Consider the following 20,937-nt stretch of genomic DNA (forward strand, 5'->3'; position numbering starts at 1 on the left):
CAGGTCCTTGGGAAAGCTCCAGCTTTTGGCGCAAATGGAGACTGGAAGGCGGTATCATGATGTATCATGTACACATGTATTGTATCTTGTAGGATGTCCTGACCTATGATGATGTGCATGTGAACTTCACTCAGGAAGAGTGGGCATTGCTGAATCCTTCTCAGAAGAGTCTCTACCAAGGTGTAATGCTAGAGACCTGTAGGAATCTCAGCGCTATAGGTAATTCAATGAATTCATCATTCACTTTGTAAAATATAGGCACAGCTGGTTTTGTTTAATATTTAATTTGGTTTTTTTTTTGTTGTTGTTGTTGTTTCTTTTCCGAGCTGGGAACCGAACCCAGGGACACTTGCGCTTGCTAGGCAAGCGCTCTACCACTGGGCTAAATCCCCAACCCTGATTCAATTTTTTTTTAAGTCACTTAAAAATGAGGAAGAATGAAGTGAGTAAATCAGACATGGTTCTAAAGTTCACTAAAGATAGTAACTTAAATGTTGCCTAATTCCAATTATTTAACATAATTTCTCTGATACCATTTTTAGGCTACATTTGGGAAGACAATACTACTGAAGAATATTGTAAAAGTTCTGGAAGACATGGAAGGTAATTTTCACGTGAAAGATGATAAGATAATGCCACCCATGAAAATTTCATGTGTGCAGCAAGTTTTAAAGAAATGCAACAGGGTAAAATACTGCATCAAATATTGATTAGGTCATCATTATATGTCTAGACCCTTTCAATAAGCAAATAGTCCATAGTAAATTGTGGTGAACCTTATTCTGTAACAGCATGACTAAATTTAATGATATGGACATTTTATGAGATTCAAGAATGGTTTTGTGGAGAAACATTAAACCTTGTACCACAACTCTGTGAGGAAAACAAATTGAAATTGTGTAAATGTAATGTAGAAGTTTAGTTTTGTAATGTGTTGACTGTTATGTGTTATTCTTCTTTTGATATAGATGTCATATGTCCCTATGAATGCAAGCCAGGAGAGCATAGTGATACTGAAAGAAGCAACATACCTCTCTCTTTTCCAGAAAAATTAGAAGATGTACAGTAGATACCACTTTGAGGAGAGTTTCTTAATGTGGGAAAAGTTGATAAATATTTAGTTTTTGACTATGATTGGTGACATTTACACATTCAAAGTGCTGAATCACTTTATGAGATTAGGGTTATAGAAATTATCCTCTTTGCATTGGCTCATGTTGCAATTGTAGTATTCCTCAAAGATAGCAAAATTTATCTTCGCAGTCAGTCTACAAACGCTCCGAGTTCATTGAGTTTTCATCAAATGTGTTATTACTCTTAATAGAAAAATTATGGAATAAATATGAGTCATGTAATCAATTCTCTGCCTATTCCTTGTGTCTTCAAACATTCAAGACAACCCATAATAAAAGGCAACACCTTTGAATGTAAACAAACTGTTATTATGTTAAGATCAGTTTGGTCTTTACACTTAAACCAAATTTGAAATGAATTCATAGATATAAAAAGATTCATGAATATAATCAATGTGAGAAAAAATTTACATGTGCCAATTGTATTTGCAGGTATGAAAGAAGTTTTACTGGAAAGCAAACCTTTGATTTTATTCTGTATGGTAATGGCTTTGCAGTTCAGGGTCATACCCAAAGGCATAATGCAGAGGAGCCCTTTGAAGGTAACCTATGTGGTAAAGCTTTTGTACAGAGGAATAATCTCAAAACAAATAAGAGGACACATAATGGAGAAGAAACTTCTGAATGTAACCAATGTTGTAAAGACTTTGTAAGAAGCAGTGCTCTCCAAAATCATGAAGGAACACACACAGGAGAGAAACTCTGTGAATGTAGTCAATGTGGTAAAGCGTTTGCAGAAAGGGGTAGTCTCAAAAGACATAAAAGGACATGTAATGGAGAAAAACGTTATAAATGTAACCAATGTTGTAAAGCCTTTGTCCAAAACCATTGTCTCCAAAAACATAAAAGGACCCATACAGGTCAGAAACCCTATGAATGTAACCAATGTGGCAAAGACTTTGCAGACAGCCGTAATCTCCAAACACATAAAAGAACACATACAGGAGAGAAACCCTATGAATGTAACCAATGTGGGAAAGCCTTTGCACAAAGGAGTCATCTCCAAAGACATATAAGAACTCATACAGGAGAGAAACCCTACGAATGTAACCAATGTGGCAAAGCCTTTGCAGAAAGCGGTACTCTCCAAATACATATAAGAACTCATACAGGAGAGAAACCCTACGAATGTCACCAATGTGGCAAAGCCTTTTCAGGAAGGAGCCATCTCCAAATCCATATAAGAACTCATACAGGAGAGAAACCCTACGAATGTCACCAATGTGGCAAATCTTTTGTAGGAAGAAGTCATCTCCAAAGCCATATAAGAACTCATACAGGAGAGAAACCCTACAAATGTCACCAATGTGGCAAAGCCTTTGCAGAAAGCAATTATCTCCAAAGCCATATAAGAACTCATACAGGAGAGAAACCTTATGAATGTAACCAATGTGGCAAAGCCTTTGCCCAAAGAAGTACTTTCCAAAGACATATAAGAACTCATACAGGAGAGAAACCCTATGAATGTCACCAATGTGGCAAAGCCTTTGCACGGAGCAGTCATCTCCAAAGACATATAAGAACACATACAGGAGAGAAACCCTTTAACTTTTACCAATGTTCCAAAGCTTTCTCACAAAGCAGTAGTCTCTGAAATCATAAAAGTACATGTACAGGAGCAAAATTTTTTGAATGCATCCATTGTGGTTTTATAACATTTATACAAAGCAATGACCTCCAAATACATAAACAATCACATACAGCAGAGAAACCCAATGAATGTGTTACATGTTCTTAAACCCTTAGACATCACAAGCATCTTCAACTGCATGACTGAATAGGTCCTAGAGAAAAATGCTTGGACTGTAACTGATGTGGTAAAACCTTTCCCAAAACAGTCATCTCCTAGCCCATAACATCATACACACTGCATAGGAACCCTATGAATGTAAGAAATGTAGCAGACCTTTTGCAAATCGCAGTACGTTCCAAGTAAATAAAGAAGACATACTCAATAGACACCCTATGAATATAATCAGTGTGATCATGCCTGTGTATTTGAACGAGCAATCATCTTTCTTTCAAATACATAAAAGAAGACAAACATGAGGGACACCCTATGAATGTAAGCAAAGTGTTAAAGCCTTCGCATATCAGTCATATTCAAAGGCACAAAATAAACCATAATTTAAAAAATCCTTTGAGTGTATTTAATAAAACCTTATGAGTCCATTTAACCTGGTCAAACCTTCATGTATTTCTATAGACTTCTTCAACATAAAAAAATCCGTACCAGATAATAACTATGTGAATAGATTGAATATGGGGAGGTCTTTTCAATTCTCACATATCATCATCGGGGCAAAAAAATAAAGCTATGAAGGCATTGAATATGGTAAAGTCTTTGCACATTTCTAAAGTCTTTATCATCATGAAAATAATCATGCTGTAAAGATATGAGTATAAAAAATGTGGAAAAGCCTTTGTGCAATAGGGTTCTCTCAAATACAGCACAACGCAAACCCAGGTGATGAAAATGGTAGGAATTTAATGTAATAATGCTGCTCCTAGATCATGGACAGAAAATGAACTCAAAGCCTAAACTGTGACAAGTTAGACATCCCCTAATCACTGTGACGCAGAATGTCATAGAGCTGCTATCCCACAATCAAAATCTCTGACCAGAATCTTCCCTGTGTAAAAGAACTGGAACAACAAAAATGGAGAAGAGCCTGAGCAAAAGGAGGTCCAAATTGAGTTCCAGGTCAGTGGGAGGCACCAAGATCTGACACTATGATTCAGGCTATGGTATGCTTACACACAGGGGCCTATCATGACAACCTTCTGAAAGACCCTAGTAGCAGCTGAAAGAGTCAGATGGAGACATTTATACCCAACCAATGGGCAGAAACTCGGGACCCCTGTGGTTGAATTAGGAAAAGGCTGGAAGAACCTGAAGAGTGATCCTATATGAATACCAGCAGTGTTAATTAACCTGGGCCCCTGGGATGTCTCAGACACTGACCAACCAGCCAGGCAGCATATACATGAGCATAGGAGCCCCCAACACATACAATAGAGGACCTTTAAGTCTGGACCCATTCGGAGAAGATACACATATCTTCAGGAGACTTAGGGCACCACAATGAGGGATGGTGGGATACAGACATCCTTTTGGGTGTGGTAGGGAGGATGTGTGGGATGTGGAACAGTCAGGGTAGACCGGAAGGGGGATAACACTGGAATGAAAAAAAATTGAACAATCGATTCAAAAATAACGAGGAAACACATCTGGGCCAATTTCAGATACATTTTCCCACTGTCCAGAATTTAGGGGTAGATGCTTATGTAGATTAAAGTGTCAACTGTTTTCCGATGTGTGTGTTACAGTTTAGCCAATGATATTCATTTGCTCTTTGGTGTAAAAGTACCCGTGTTGTGTTTTATTGTTGTTGTTTTTTTTTTTCCCCCCGGAGCTGGGGACCGACCCCAGGGCCTTGCGCTTGCTAGGAAAGCCCGTGTTGTGTTTTTAGGAGCATGAGATAAATAGCTGGGGCATTATTAGAGATCGTCATTATGTTTTCAAAAACAAAAAGATGAGTAAAGGAAGGTGGCCACCAATGGGAAGTCCACAACTCCTGTCTGCCTGGGTATGTGAACTTAGTTTCACCAGATGATTAAAGGAGGGTGACTAAAAAAGGGGGGAATTCTTGGGGCTGGAGCTTGTTTCTTTGTTGCTTCTTCCCAATTGGTGTGGATTGGTTGTAATGTCCTCTAGTGCCAAATTGGTTCCCAAACTACATGAGAATCCTGCATTTGAGACCTGAGACTCCCTATCCCCAGCACGTTCTTATTGGTGAAATTACAAGAGGCCAATGTCTAGGCAAAGACAGAGGAATCACTTTTGAATTCAAGAACAAGGAGGATCACCAGACCAGGAAACAAATTGGATGCAGGCTTGGGAGCTGAGAAAGACAGAGTACCCTCCATGTAAGTTTCAGGGAAGAGGGGCCTCAGCGGTATCTCCCCAAGTCGGTTGTGAGTAGCAAAGATGTGATAAAGATTTTACTAAGCAACCAATCAGAACTTTCACAGGGCAGGCGGTGCGTTAGCAATGTTGAAGTTTGGGAGTGGCCCAGGCAGTGAGATGATTTATGCATATTAAATACAGATCTGTGTGTGTATGTGTGCTTGTGGTGGGTGGTTTCTTGTGTGTGTGTGTGTGTGTGTGTGTGTGTGTGTGTGTGTGTGTGTGTGTGTATCCTACATTTGAACATCCATACCATTGATTGTTGTGGATATGTACATATTTTTTAAAGTTCTGAGGTTCTTCAGGTACCAAATAGGTCCCATTTGGTACTTCCACTTCAAGGATGTCATCAAAGGAGATTATCTAAAGAATATAGATAATGCAAAAGAAATGAGATGTATTTTTAAGAAAATATTTAGTGTTTGTGTGTGTGTGTGTGTGTGTGTGTGTTTACTGTGATATGGGTTATTAAGTCATGTAAGATATGGAGATTGGGAGGCAAAATTTTAGATCCTATTTATACAGTGTTCAAACTTACGTTGTATTACATACTGTAGACATTTCCTATTGCAAAGATATGTAAATAAAATTAGCTAAAACATTATAGTCGTAAAACTTGTCTTCTGTACATATGGTAAAGTAACAAGTGTTTTTTTAATTATTGCCATGTCCACGAGAATAGGCAGCGAAGTTAAGAGAACAGACAGGACAAGCAGCCAACAGGCTGGGGGACCATCATTTTTTCAGTTGTTTGGGAACACATATAAATAACAATCTTCAAGGTGCACATAGGCTGTACATGTTTTTGGGTGTCGGTACAGGTCCAGGCCATGAATGCTCTTTGGTTTTTGGATAATTCTCTGGGACCCCTTAAGTACTGAGGTCAATGAACTCTGTTGTTCTACTTGTGAAATACTTATTACTTCCAGATTCCTCAATTCCTCCTGGAAAATATTCCACCAATTCCTGGAGCTACCTCCAGTATTTGGACATTTTGGACAGCTACTACCTGGAGCCTCCAAGAGGACAGATATGCTAGGCCCCTGTCTGTAAGGATGCAGAGTATCATTAATGCTGTCAGAGATTGGTTCTTATCTATGAGATGGCTCTGAAGTTGGACCAGTCATTGGTAGCCCATTCCCTCAGACCCCACTCCTTCTTTGTCTCTGCACCTCCTGTAGGCAGGAAGGTTTTGTAGATGGGTTAGTATGATCATTCCTTCACTGGGACTCCCTTATGTAACCAGGGAGGTTACATAAGGTGGTGACTTCAGGTTCTACCTCACACGCTCCTTGGAGTGCGTCTCAGCTACCATCACACTAATACATTCCATGGAGCATCACCCAACCAGATCTCTGGCACATCCTAGACAATCATGTCCCAATCATATTATTCCTTCTGGAATTGCCCCCTACCTCCTCATATCTGTCATCATCTAGTGTTTTGGGGTCCCTTGGTAGGGTCACAGCAATCGGGAGAGTGAGCAGGCAGAGAAACTGTGCAACGATACATACAATATGTTATTTCTCAGTACCATTTATAGGAAAGCAATATAAAAATTTCTCACAGCTTCTAAATCGAAACAGCCTTTACTACACAAACGGTAGTTCATCTGGGTACAAGCTAACCTAAATCAACTTGCAGTTTGAGATGTCTGTCTGGGGTCATAGTGTTCTGAGTGTGGCTAGGGGTCAGCTCACACCTTCATCCTTGCATGTTACCTTCCATGGTTTAACTGCTTACAATAGACACGGTGAACAAGGCAAATCTCATAAAGGACATCATTTAGATGGGATTGGCTTACAGGTTCAGAGTTTCAGCCCACTATCATCAAGAGAAGAACATGGCAGCATCCTTGTAGGCATAGTACAGGAGGATCTCAGAGTTCTACATCATTATCAGAAGGCTGCTAGCAGAATACTGGCTTCCAGGCAGCTAAGAAAGGGATCATAATGACCACAACCACACTGTTATACACCTAACCTCCAATGGTACACACCTAACAAGTCCACCCACTTGGCCAAGCATGTACAAAACAACACAAGGTAAGTTCTTTATTATCTGAGCTATTTACCGCCTGACTCAGTGGAGTAACTATTGACAAAAGAGCATTCTGCACAAGAGGTACAATTTATGAAGCTGTGCAAACTTTCTCAGACTGAAAGGCCCAGGGATTCATCACAAGCTGTTGTACCCTCTGGGCATCTGTGCCCTCTCTGTGTGGAGCAAAGTTTCAGCCCCTCACTCAGCTTGGTGCTTCTGGTGATTTAGATGGAGCAAAGTTAGGGATGCCTCCTAATGTGTATCAACCTAACTTCTGTGTCACGGCTGCCCTGCTTCCCTCACCTTTTCAATTCCACTCCACCCCCACCTGCTTGACTCCACCTCTTCTTCCTCATCTTCCTATTCTTTTCATTCTTCTCCTGCACATCTTCTTGCTCCCCCCTCCTCTTATTTTCATTGCTTGTTTTTCCTTTTACTTGCAGTAATGTACTAAGTATCTGTGATCTACCATCCTTCTACATACAGGTATCCAATTCAGAATGTTAAGAAGATGATGTACCAATCGCCAAGAACATATACAGAGTATCTTTGATATTCCAAACCTGTACTCTGTGTCTATTGAAACATTAATTTTCACTTTTCTCACCCACATATTGGCTCTGACTAAATACTAACTCTGTATGTTTGAAAGCTCTAAGGAACATGAAGTGTTTGTTGGTCATTGTGAAGGTGGCTCATTTCACTTTGCCTGAGGACCTCCTGGTGGTTTGAAAGAGAATGCTTACTATACACTCATATGTTTGCATATTCTGTCCCTGGTTGGTGGGACAATTCAGGAAAAGATTAGTTGGTATGACTTACTAACGGACTTGTGTTTCCCGGGGAAGGAAAAGGCAGACTTTGACGTGTCTAAAGCCCAAGCAATACTAAGTGTCTCTTTTCTGCCTCATCCTTGTGGATCAGGATTCAATGTGTAATGTCTTACCTATTGTGGCAACATGATGACACTTGCTGATTGCCACTTTCAGTGCCATGATGATACATTCTTTTGTGAGTGTATGTGTGTGTGTGTGTGTGTGTGTGTGTGTGTGTGTGTGTGTGTGTGTGTGATATTCCAAACATTCAGTTTTACCACTGAAGACTCAGGAGGCCAATGTTTTGGTGAAAGTCTTCTAGATCCAAAGGCAAAGTGAGAACCCAGCTGACCTTATTCCTAAACTGACTACCCAAAAATAAAGGGTCTTTCTCTTTCTCCAAGCTACCTTAAATACTCCTTAGCTCATTGCCTCCCTTTCCACATCCTGTGTTCATTCACCCTCAATTGTCACATTGTTTTAATTTTGATTTATGGTTAAGTTCATTTAATCCTGTTTATAGAAATATCTCAGTTTCAATGTTATGCGTTAGAGCTGAGCAATGGCTCACCAAGCAACAGGTTTTTCAAATTCATAAACTTGGAGCTCACAATGAGAATAAATGTCTTGCAAAAATGGCTGCAAAATCTTACTGTACTTACTATGAAACTGTAAGTCCTCAGTGAGCTTTTCTATGTGTTTCCTTTGTTATGGTATTTTATCAGAACAATAGAAAAACCACTAAGGGACTTGAATGTTCATCCATATTATGGCAGATGTGTTGACTGATACTCTTTTCTCTGTATAAATCATGCATTCCTTACTTCTTCATCTCTCTAATGAAGTCTGGATGTTTCAACATGCATGTCTTGAGAATATGGGTGTGATGAACCTGTGTGGAAACCCATATGACACCTGGTGTTCAGTTGTTCTGTAAGTGGAATCATGGGCTTCCCTGCTAATTCTTTGGTTGGTTGCCCTAAGGCTGTCACCATACCATTTTGTATAGAATGGGATCTTGTCATAATCCCCCAACCATGCACAAGTGCTCTGGTTTGTTCAAAGCCCAGAAGACTTACTTTTCAGTTTGTCTCACTGACCATAGAAATGACGAGGATGTGATGGATCCTTATAATTGTCAACTTGGCAAAATCTGGAATCACAGGAAGGAAAGTCTCAAGCAGGGATCATTTGAATCAGGTTAGCATGTGACTATATGTGTGGGATACTGTCATAATTATGTTTCTTGAGGTGAATATACTCACTAAGGTGAGTGCTTCCATTTCCTAGGGACGGACCCTGGTTGTGGAAGAATTCAAAAAGTGAACTGTTCATTAGCCCACATAATCTAAGCAATCTCTGCTCTTGTCAGTGGACAGCTGCGTACTCTCGTATCAAGCTCATGACCCTGTGACATCATCCAATAATGAGATATAGCCAGGAACTGTGATCTCAAATTATATTTTCTTTCCCAAGTTGGTATTGTTACTATATTTTATTTTAACAAAGCAATGAGCCTTAGAAATAAATTTAAACATTTCATTTCTACTTGTAGGATTTTTTAAAAATGAAACTTAAAGAGAATGTGGCTTGGATGGGGTAGTCTACAGAATACTAAGTTTATGGTTTTAGAAACATGTATTCCTGTCTCCTGGGATTAAAAGATTTTTCTAAATGGCTGGAGCTAATTTAGTTTGGTGGAACCTTGGCAAAAGATCATTACTTCCTTAATTCAATTTACTAACCTTCAAGGGAGGATTCAGCTCCATTTCACTGGATAACATTAATACTCAAATCATATATTTTGTACTTTTCCTCTCTCAACTTCCCGTTTTTCATTAAAGTGCTCCACATGAGACTTAACCTGAAAACAAAGTCTATGATGGGTATTTCTGAGACTTCTTTGTCAAGACAATTACTCTGAATCTTTTCACCTTAGCCTTGAGCAGACTCTTCAGACAAGGCATAAAGTAGTGACATTATGCAACAAAATACTACATAAGCAGTCTATACAGCACATACTGAAATCGTTCTCCTTTGAACCCTCTTGGGCCAAGCCTGCACAATACAAATCACTCTCAGTAACAAAGATAGCCCCATTCCTAATAAGATAACACATTAAGTCCCATTTAAAGCATTCCATTGGTATCCAAATCCAAAGTCCCAAAGTCCACATTCTTTCAAAGAAAAGGATGAACAGGCCTATCACAGCAATAACCCAGGCCCTGCTACCAGTTTCTGTCTCACTTAGGGTTTTATTTCCGTGAACACACACAATGGTAAATGCAAGTTTTTGCAGCACAACATTTAATTGGGGCAGGCATACAAGTATAGAGGTTTAATCCATTATCATCAAAAAGAGAGCATGTCAGCATCCAGGGGGGCATGGTGCAGAATGATCTGAGTTCTACATCTTCACCCAAAGAATGCCAGGAACAGACTAATCATCTGAGGAGTAGGTAGGAGGAGGATCTCAAAGGCCATCACACAGTGACACACCACCTCAAACAAGGCCATCCCTGCTAATAGTGCAAATCCCTGGGCCAAGCATATGCAAACCATCACAATTTATAATGAGATGAACATGGGTTTTTTCTTTGAGTTTGTTTATACAATGAATTACATTTATGGAGTTACATATACTTTACCATCCCTGCATTCCTTGGATGAAACCTTCTTGATCGGGATGGGTGATTATTTTGATGTGTTCTGGGATTTAGATTGCTAGAAATTTATTGAGTATTTTGTAATAGGTATTCTTATGGAAAATTGATCTGGAGTTCTCTTTGATGGGTGTTTGTGTGCTCCCCTGCCGGGAAATTCCACCAGTTATACCTCCCCCACTCATTTGTGGTTTTATTACCTAGTTACACCCTCTCCTCTGGGTAGTCACATGACCGGTAGGAATGGCAGAGACTTTCCACCACCCAAAACCACAGCATTGTTCCAGGAACCAAGGACAATCTGACTATAGCTCCAAAAACATCCTTGTGGGCCTTGATAGCCCCATCCCCATTCCTGTGGCTTTTTTTTTTTTTTGGTTGTTGTCCTTAAATATAGCATATATCTGTAGAATGGGGTTCTTAGCCATCTTCTCCTGCTTGAAGGCTGAGGAACCCCGATGCCCCAGAATTAATAAACCTCTTGCTGATTGCATCGAATCTAGGCTCTGGTTGTCTTTGGTTACCTGTGGATCTTTGGTGGTATTCCTTAGGGTCCAAGAGTATCTGTGGAGAAAATTTTCCACTTTCTCCTGATGTTCAAGTTTTGTTGAGTATAGGTGTTTGGAATGGGATCTCATAATTATTTAGTATTTTCTGTTTCTGTTGTTTTTTCTCCCTTTTCATTTCTGATTTCGTTAATTTCGAAACAATCAAGGTGCCCTCCCCTGAGTTTGGCAAAGGTTTTTCTACCTTGGCCATTTTCTCAAAGAACTAGCTTCTGGTTTTTTTCATTCTACATAGAGTTTGTTTTGTTGTTGTTGTTGTTGTTGTTGTTGTTGTTGTTGTTGTTGCTTTGTATTTGTTCTGTTTGATTTTTCTTTTTGTTTTTCTTTTTTGTTTCTTTCTTTGTTTCCACTTGGTTGTTGTCAGCACTGAGTTTCAGTATGCCATGCCATCTTTGTGTGTATTTGTTCCATTTTGTTCTAGAGCTTGCAAGTGTGTTGTCAAGCTGCTGCTGTACTCTCTCCAGTTTGATTTTGGAGAAACTCAGAACTTTGAGTTCTCCTGTTAAGTGTGCTTTCATTGTGTCCCATGAGTTTGGGTATGTTGTCCCTTCATTTGCATTAAATTCTTAAAAGTCTTTAATTTTTTTCTTTCTTCCTTAACTAATTATGTTGTTATAAAATTATTAAATATATAATGGTTGTCTTTTACTCCCTCTAGATCCAGCATTTGGGTCTTTCTTACTTACAGTTGGGTATTTCTTATTTACATTTCAATTATTATTACTTTTTCTGGTTTCCAGGGAAACATCCACCTAACCCCTTCCCCTCTCCTTCTATATGGGTATGGAGTATGCTAAGCAGTCCTGTTTAAGATTAGGTTAGTAGTATATATGTTTGTTTAGCAGGATTGTCCAGATATTTGTCTCCAAACCATAAAAAAGGGGACAAATCTTGTTTAAACTGAGCGATAAGGCCCATGATGGTATCAAAGAACAGGACCCTAATAAAATGCTCAAGATGAGATTATAGGGTCACAAAGAACATTGAGGCCTGGTCTGCCATATGGATACGATTATCAGTTCCAAGTCAACTGTGGACTTGGTTAGGAATGTTTTATGGATTCTTAGTGTTCCCTTTGTACAGAACTGTTTTATTAGACTTCTCCTGAGATTGTACCACTGTATGAGTGTTACTGACAGCTTCATAGAAATTTCCACTTGGTTCTACTTATCCCCTGTAAATAGTATAAAAGACGCTACTCTTCAGAAGCTCACTTTGTATAAGACACAGCTTGTGCATGATCTACCCACCGCAGCTGCTGCAGATTCTACTTTCTACCTTTCCTAGCATTGTCATCCTCTGGACCTCCAAATCAGGACCCCATCACTGGAAAAGAAACTACTATTTCAGGACTCTCATGCACTTAAGAAATGATTCTGGGGATCTTTGCTGTGTCAATCTGCTAGCTGCCTACGTAGCACTTGCAATCCTTATTTAAACTGTATTTCAACAACCTGAGGCCTTTTCTGGATAGAAAATCATCCATCCCAGCATATGTGGAATTCAAAACACTGTTTTTTGGCTAGCTCCTCTTTTAGCATTACACAGAACGGAGCCCATGGTATCATTAAAAAGACTTTTGCTTGTTGATATTTTAATTGTATGGGAAGGGATTTCTTTCTGGGATATATTAACTCTGAGAGAGCTGTATCTTCTGGTCTGTACTGAAATGATTCTCAGACAATGTAGTCTTACACTAGCCTAAGACTCAGGTAGCCTTGATCTTGGTCAGTTGCTCCCCAGGGCAATGACCTTGCATTCTTTTACTGGAAATGCCTAAATTTTTGAGATAAAGGAATGAAGCAAAATGATGTTTTATACTTGCTTGTTTGAGTCATATAATGAACTGTCCATTTCTACTACCTTCACATGAGAACCAGGGGAATTGTGTACTCTCTTAACTGTCAGATGAAAAAGGGCGGGCAATAGCTAGATCAACAACCAAATTTGAAGGGAGTCTGCTATAGTGGTCGCCATTCTGGAGAAGTACCTGATTCAGGCAGGGTGAAAAATTTCTAATTTCACATCACATATTAAATAATACATGTAATAAAAAAGTAGATTTGTGGATCCTTAATTTTGGAAGATGAGCTTGAGACAGTGGATGATAAATTCCTATTTTAGGACCCATAATATAGAGATATGTGCAATCTTTGTTTACAAACTTAAATCATTCCCAAATTGGATAGCAGATGCCATCGTCTGTAGCTTGGTGTGTCATGATATAGATATCAGCAGTTAACATTTCACATAGAGACAAGGATAAAAACTATCTTATTAATGCCATTCCTTCTATGAAGAAGGACCTGCTGTTTTTCAAAGTCACTTGTATTTATCTTTGCTTAAAGTCAATTTTGATTATTACTTTAAAAATTTCATTTTTTATGCACACATGCTATATTCCAGTACTTGGTTCTATTCTCTAATGTTTCCCAGGAATTAAGAATTTCATTTTTTCGTATAAAGAGAATTTATATCTTCCTTTTTCAAGCAACATCTCTGTAGCTCAGGCTTTCTTGAAGTCATCCAGTTAAGATTGATTTGACCACCTAATCCTGCCTCTACTGACCAGTGGTCAGAACACTGTCCTCAACTCTTTTCACGATCTCGTTTGTCTTGTCATTAAGGAGAAAAAGAAGACATGAATGAGTGTTGTCTAACCTCTCTGTGTTAGGGATGCAAGAACTACAAATTACAAGGAACCTGTGTAGTTAAGAATTTACTTCTCTGACAACTTTGGAGCTGGTATAATCACAGCCCAAAAAAAGCAGGAGGAATAAAGAAGGCGAGGCATTTCTGCTTTGGAACTCGTTCTCATTAACCATGAGTAGGCAAGTAATTTTAGACATTCAGTAAATTTCCAGACTGGTCATCTTGGAGTGTTTTCCAGATCGGAGCGAAGGTGAAATTAAAAGAGAAACTGAACTTATATGTATGAACCAAATTTCTGTATTTCCACTAGTTCGAAAAAAAGAAGATCTAGACAAAGTGTGGCTGTGCCTAACCAGGAAAGTTATTATTCCTCTTTGAAAATACACAATGTTAGAGAAAAGATATAATACTTGGTGTGCTCTAGTACAAACATCAGTCCTTGGAAAATATCGGACCATCCAATGTGTATTGAATTTGACAAATAGTAAATGAGAATATAATTAAATCATTTCGTTCTTCTCCTTTTCCGTAGTGTTAAGTATGAATCCATGGGACCAGTGGCATGGGAGCCCTATTTATCAAGTCAATGCAAAACTGACCTTCTGATTCTCTAATCAGAACTCACTCCCTAACTGTCACAGAATAGTGCTGGCATACCTCCTCTTCTACCCCAAGGTTTAGGATGCCATTCTCCCAGCTTCAATTCCTTATGTAATCCAAGCATTTGGTAACTGATCTTTCTCTTTTATCATTATCATTCTGATCCCTTCCTTGGTGTGGCTCTTGTTTCTTTCCTGCTTCCTGTCTCAACAAGTTTCAAGGTCATGTTTATTCTTGGCTGTCACAGATAATCCTGAAGCATCTTCATTTTGATCACCCTTCTGATTTTCATGTGTTCTATGGATCTATGGTAGTTCGAGACTATGGGCTAGTAATCGCTTATCAATGAGTGCATACCATGTGTGTTTTTCTGTGATTGGGTAACCTCACTCAGCGTGATATTTTCCAGTGCCATCCATTTGCCTATGAATCTCATAAAGTCATTGTTTTTCAGAGCTGAGAAATATTCCATTGTGTAGATGGACCACATTTTCTGTATCCATTCGTCTCTTCAAGGGCACCTGGGTCTTTCCAGGTTCTGGGTATTATAAATAAGGTTGCTGTGAACATAGTGGAGCAAGTTTCTTTGTTATATGTTGGGGCATTTTTTGGGTATATGCCCAAGAGAGTTAAAGCAGGGTCCTCAGGTAGTGCAGTGTCCAATTTTCTGAGGAACCTCCAGACTGATTTCCAGAGTGGTTGTACCCGTCTGCAATCCCACCATCAGTGGAGGAGTGTTCCTCTCTCCACATCCTCGCCAACATCTGCTGTCTCTGCAGTTTTTGATCTTAGCCATTCTGACAGGTTCAAGGTGGAATCTTAAGGTTGTTTTGATTGGCATTTCCCTCATGACTAAACATGTTGAACATTTCTTTAGGTGCTTCTTAGCCATTCAGCATTCCTCAACTGTGAATTCTTTGTTTAGCTCTGAACCCCATTTTTAATAGGGTTATTTGTCTCCCTGTAGTTTAACTTCATGAGTTCTTTGTATGTTTTGGATAAAAGCCCTCTATCTGTTGTAGGATTGGAAAGATCATTTCCCAATCTGTTGATTGCTGTTTTGACCTAACAGCAGTGTTCTTTGCCTTACAGAAGTTTGGCAGTTTTATGTGATCCCATTTGTCGATTCTTGATCTTAGAGCATAAGCCATTGGTGTTTTGTTCAGTATATTTTCTCCAGTGCCCACGTGTTAGAGACTCTTCCCCACTTTTATCTCTATTAGTTTGAGTGTATCTGGTTTGATGTGGAGGTCCTTGATCCACTTGGACTTATGTTTTCTACAGGGTGAGAAGAATGGATTGATCAGCATTCTTCTACAGGCTGACCTCCAGTTGAACCAGCACCATGTGCTGAAAAGGCTATCTTTTTTCCATTGGATTGTTTTGCCTCCCTTATCAAACATCAAGTGACCATAGGTGTGTGGGGTCATTTCTGTATCTTCAATTCTATTCTTCTGGTCTATCTGCCTGTCTCTTTATCAATACCATACAGTTTTTATCACTACTGATCTGTAATACTGCTTGAGTTCAGGGATAGTGATTCCCCCAGAAGTCCTTTTATTGTTGAGGATAGTTTTAAGTGTCCTGGGTTTTTTCTTATTCCAGATGAATTTACAAATTGTTCTGTCTAACTCTCTGAAGAATTGCATTGGAATTTTGATGGGAATTGCATTGAATCTGTAGATTGCTTTTGGTAAAACGGCCATTTTTACTATATTAATCCTGCCAATCCATGAGCATGGGAGATCTTTCCATCTTCTGAGATCTTCTTCAATTTCTTTACAGGATTGAAGTTCTTATCATACAGATCTTTCACCTGCTTGGTTAAAGTCAGACCGAGGCATTTTCTATTATTTGGGACTATTATGAAAGGTGTCTTTTCCCTAATTTCTTTCTCGCCTTGTTTCTCTTTTGTGTAGAGGAAGGCTTCTGATTTATTTGAGTAAATTTTGTACCCAGCCATTTTCCTGAAGGTGTTTATCAGTTTTAGTAGTTCTGTGGTGGAACTTTTGGGATCACTTAAATATACTATCATATCATCTGCAAATAGTGATATTTTGACTTCTTCCTTTCCAATCTGTATCACATTGATCTCCTTTCGCTGTCTGAATACTCTGGCTAGGATTTCAAGAACTATATTGAATAAGTAGGAACAGAGTGGGCAGCCTTGTCTAGTCCCTGATTTTAGTGGTATTGCTTCAAGTTTCTCTCCTTTTAGTTTAATGGTAGCTACCGGTTTGCTTTATATAGTTTTACTATGTTTCTATATGGGCCCAAAATTCCTGTTCTTTCCTGGACTTTTATCATGAAGGGGTGTGGAATTTTGTCCACTGCTTTCTCAGCGTCTGATAAAACAATCATATAGTTTTTATCTTACAATTTGTTTATATAGTGGACTACATTGATGGGTTTCCGTATATTACACCATCCCTTCATATCTGGCATGGAGCCTTCTTGATCATGATGGATGAGTGTTTTCATGTGCTCTTGGATTCGGTTTGCCAGAATTTCATTGAGTATTTTTGCGTCAATATTCATAACAGAAATCGGTCTGAGGTTCTCTTTCCATTTTGTCTTTGTGTGGTTTAGGTAAAAGAGTAATTGTGCCTTCATAGAAGGAATTGGGTAGCACTTCGTCTATTTCAATGTTGCGGAGTAGTTTGGATAGTATTGCTATGAGGTCTTCTAGGAAGGTCTGATTGAATTCTCCACTGAACACATCTGGACCTAGGCTTTTTTTCATTGGGAGACTTTAATGACTGCTTCTAATACTTGACAGTTTATGGGGTTGTTTAAATGGTTTATCGGTTCCTGATTTAACTTCGGTTCCTGATATCTGTCTAGGAAATTGTCCAGATTTTCCAGCTTTTGTTGAGTATAGGCTTTTGTAGTAGGATATGATGAGTTTTTTAATTTCCTCTGATTCTGTTGTTATGTCTCCCTTTTCATTTCTGATTTTGTGAATTTGGACACACTCTCTGTCTTCTCTGGTTAGTCTTGCTATGGGTTTATCTATCTTGTTGATTTTCTCAAAGAACCAGGTTTTGGTTCTGTTGCTTCTTTGTATAGTCCTTTTTTTTTTCTACTTGGTTGATTTCAGCTTTGAGTTTGATTATTTCCTGCCTTCTACTCCTCCTGGGTGTATTTGCTTTTTTTTCTTCTAGAGCTTTTCGATGTGCTGTCAAGCTGCTGACATATGCTCTCTCCTCTTTCTTTCTGCAGGCACTCAGAGCTATGAGTTTTTCTCTTAGCACAGCTTCCATTGTGTCCTATATATAAGTTTGGGTACGTTGTACCTTCATTTTCATTAAATTCTAAGAAATCTATAATTTCTTTCTTTATTTCTTCCTTGACCAGGTTATCATTGAGTAGAGCCTTGTTCAACTTCCCTGCATATGTGGGAGTTCTTTCCCTGTTGTTATTGAAGACCAGCTTTAGCCGTGGTGTTCTAATAGGACATGTGGGATTATTTCTACCTTTCTGTATTTGTTTTGTGACTGAATATACAGTCAGTTTTGGAGAAAGTAGCATGAGGTGGTGAGAAGGAGGTATGTCTTTTTGTTATAGGATAGAATGTTGTATAAATGTCTGTTTAAGTTGATTTGGTTCATGACTTCTTTTAGTCTACTATGTCTCTGTTTAATTTCTTTTTCCATGATCTATCCATTGGTGAGAGTGGGGTGTTGAAATTTCCTAGTATTCTTGTGTGAGGTACAAGTTATGCTTTGAGCTTTGGTAAGGTTTCTTTTATGTATATAGATGCCCTTGTATTTGGAGCATAGATATTTAGGATTGAGAGTTCATCGTGGTGGATTTTTCCTTTGGTGAATATGAAGTGTCCTTCCTTATCTTTTTTGATGATTTTTGCTTGAAAATTGAAAATCTCAATGTGGTAAGGTTTTTGGTCTAGAGAGCAATAGGACAGCCTCAGCTCTGGAAGCAGATGCAGACCAAATGGAAACTGGAAGGCGATATCATGCTGTATCATGTACACATGTATTGTATCTTTTAGGATGTACTGACCTATGATGATGTGCATGTGAACTTCACTCAGGAAGATTGGCATTGCTGAATCCTTCTAAGAAGAGTCTCTACCAATGTGTTATGCTGGAGACCTGTAGGAATCTCAGCGCTATAGGTAATTCAATGAATTTATCATTCACTTTGTAAAACATCGGCACAGCTGGTTTTGTTTAATACTTGATTTTTTTTTTTTCGGAGCTAGGTACCAAACCCGGGGCCTTGCACTTCCTTATCTTTTTTGATGAATTTTTCTTGAAAATTGATTTCATTCGATATTAGAAAGGCTACTTCAGCTTGCTTCTTCAGACCATTTCCTTGGAAAATTGTTTTCCAGACTTTCACACTGAGGTAGTATCTGTCTTTGTTTCTGAGGTGTGTTTCCTGTAGGCAGCAAAGTGCTGGATCCTCATTACATATCCAGTTTCTTAGTGTGTCTTTTTATTGGGGAATTGAGTCCATTGATGTTGAGAGATATTAAGGAATAGTTATTGTTGCTTCCTGATATATTCATATTTGGATGTGAGATCATGTTCGTGTGTTTTTCTTCTCTTTTTTTTTTTTTTGTTGCAAGTCAATTAGTTTCTTGCTTTTCCTAGGGTGTAGCTTGCCTCCTTTATGTTGGGCTTTACCATTTATTATCCTTTGTATGGCTCAATTTGTAAAAAGATATTGTGTGAATTTGATTTTCTCATGGAATATCTTGGTTTCTCCATCCACGTTAATTGAGAGTTTTGCTGGGTACAGTAACCTGGACTGTCACTTGTGTTCTCTTAGGGTCTGTATGACATCTTTCCATGATCTTCTGGGTTTCATAGTCTCTGGTAGAAGTCTGGTGTAATTCTGATAGGTCTGCCTTTATACATTACTTGACCTGTTTCCCTTACTGCTTTTAATATTCTTTCTTCGTTTTGTGCATTTGGTGTTTTGACTATTATGTAACGGGAGGAGATTCTTTTCTAGTCCAAACTGTTTAGAGTTCTGTAGGCTTCTTTTATGTTTATGGGCATCTCTTTCTTTAGGTTAGTGAAGTTTTCTTCTATGATTTTGTTCAAGATATTTACTGGTTCTTTGAGCTGGGATTCTTTACTCTCTTCTATACCTTTTATGCTTAGGTTTGATCTTCTCATTGTGTCCTGGATTTCCAGTATATTTTGGGCCAGTAGCTTTTTCCCTTTTACATTATCTTTCACTGTTGTGGCAATGATTTCTATGGAATCTTCTGCTCCTGAAATGCTCTCTTCTTTCTCTAGTTTTCTGCTTTATGCTTGTATCTACAGCTCCTTGTCTCTTTCTTTGTTTTTTTGTTTGTTTGTTTGTTTGTTTGTTTGTTTGTTTTTAAATCCAGGGTTGTATCCCGTTGTGCTTTCTTCATTTTTTTTTCTATTTCCATTTTCAGTTCCATCACCTGTTTGATTGTGTTTTCCTGTAATTATGTCATGGATTTTGTTTTTCCTCTCTAAGGTCTTCTACTTGTTTATTTGTGTTTTTCTGCATTTCTCTAAGGCAGTTCTTTATGTCTTTCTTGAAGTCCTCCATCATCATGATCAAATGTGATTTTAAATCTAGATCTTGCTTTTCTGGTGTGTTTGAATATCCAGTGTTTTCTTTGGTGGGAGGATTGGGTTCCCATGATGCCATGTATTCTTGATTCCTGTTGCTTGGGTTCCTTCAGTTACCTGTCAACATCCGGTTGCCTCTGGTGTTAAGTTATTCTGCTATTTCTGACAGTGACTTGACCTGTCCTATAGGCCTGTTTGTCAAGAGTCCTGTTTTCCTGTTTTCTTTCAGCCAGTTATGGTAACAGAGTGTTCTGCTTTCAGGAGTGTAGTCTTTCCTGTCCACTGGCTTTCAGCTGTTCCTGTGGGCGTGTGTCATGAGTCCCCCAGGCAAGTTCCTTGGAACAGAAAAGTTATTCTTACCTCTAGTCTCATGTCTGAAGTGTTCCTCGGGGCTGTGTTTAAGCTCTCAGTGAGGGCATCAGTCAGCAGGGCCTCCACCTCCTCCAGGATCTCTGCATACAGGGCACCCAGATGGGACTAAGCAAATTCCTCTAGAGTCAGAAATGTGGGCAGAGAGTAGTCTCCTGTGGTTTCCCAGGTGTGTCTGCCCTTCTGAAGGTATAGCTTCCCTCCCACAGGATTTGGGTGCAGGGAGCTACTTGACTGGGTCTCTTCAGATCAGGACACATTCTGGACTGCAGTTTACTGCAGCTTGATTGTGCCTATCTTCCTGTTCCCAGAGGCCCTATACAGTTTCCTCTTAGACCAGGGATGTGGGCAATGGTAGGGAGAGTTGGCGGTCTCTACTGCCCTGCAATCCCAGGAGGGCCCACAAGTCTGTGTGATGAACTCTCTTTCCCATGTCGTTTTGTGAGTTCTTGAATTTCTGAATGTTCTACATTCAGTTTTGTGTGACTAATTTTGTCAATTGTTTAGAAATTAGTAGAAAAGAGGTAATAGGGTTCCTTCAGAA

The 20,937-nt window shown here is 39.0% G+C and overlaps 1 protein-coding gene across 4 annotated transcripts in view; it reads left to right on the forward strand.

The window, feature by feature from the left end:
* LOC148006599 (uncharacterized) overlaps positions 1-20,937 on the forward strand; it is a 39,769-nt gene that overhangs the window by 6,688 nt on the left and 12,144 nt on the right. For 3 of the 4 annotated variants that reach the window (XR_015684086.1, XM_087655019.1, XM_087655018.1), the window contains exon 2: positions 18,455-18,580. The exons of the other annotated variant lie outside the window; for it this stretch is intronic. The gene's annotated coding sequence lies outside the window, so the exon portion shown is untranslated. The remainder of the gene's footprint in view (positions 1-18,454; positions 18,581-20,937) is intronic. 4 annotated transcript variants of the gene reach the window in all.

The sequence above is a fragment of the Rattus norvegicus genome, chromosome 3 (genome assembly GCF_021556685.1).
Source record: "Rattus norvegicus strain SHRSP/BbbUtx chromosome 3, alternate assembly SHRSP_T2T, whole genome shotgun sequence".
NCBI classification, from domain to species: Eukaryota; Metazoa; Chordata; class Mammalia; order Rodentia; family Muridae; genus Rattus; species Rattus norvegicus.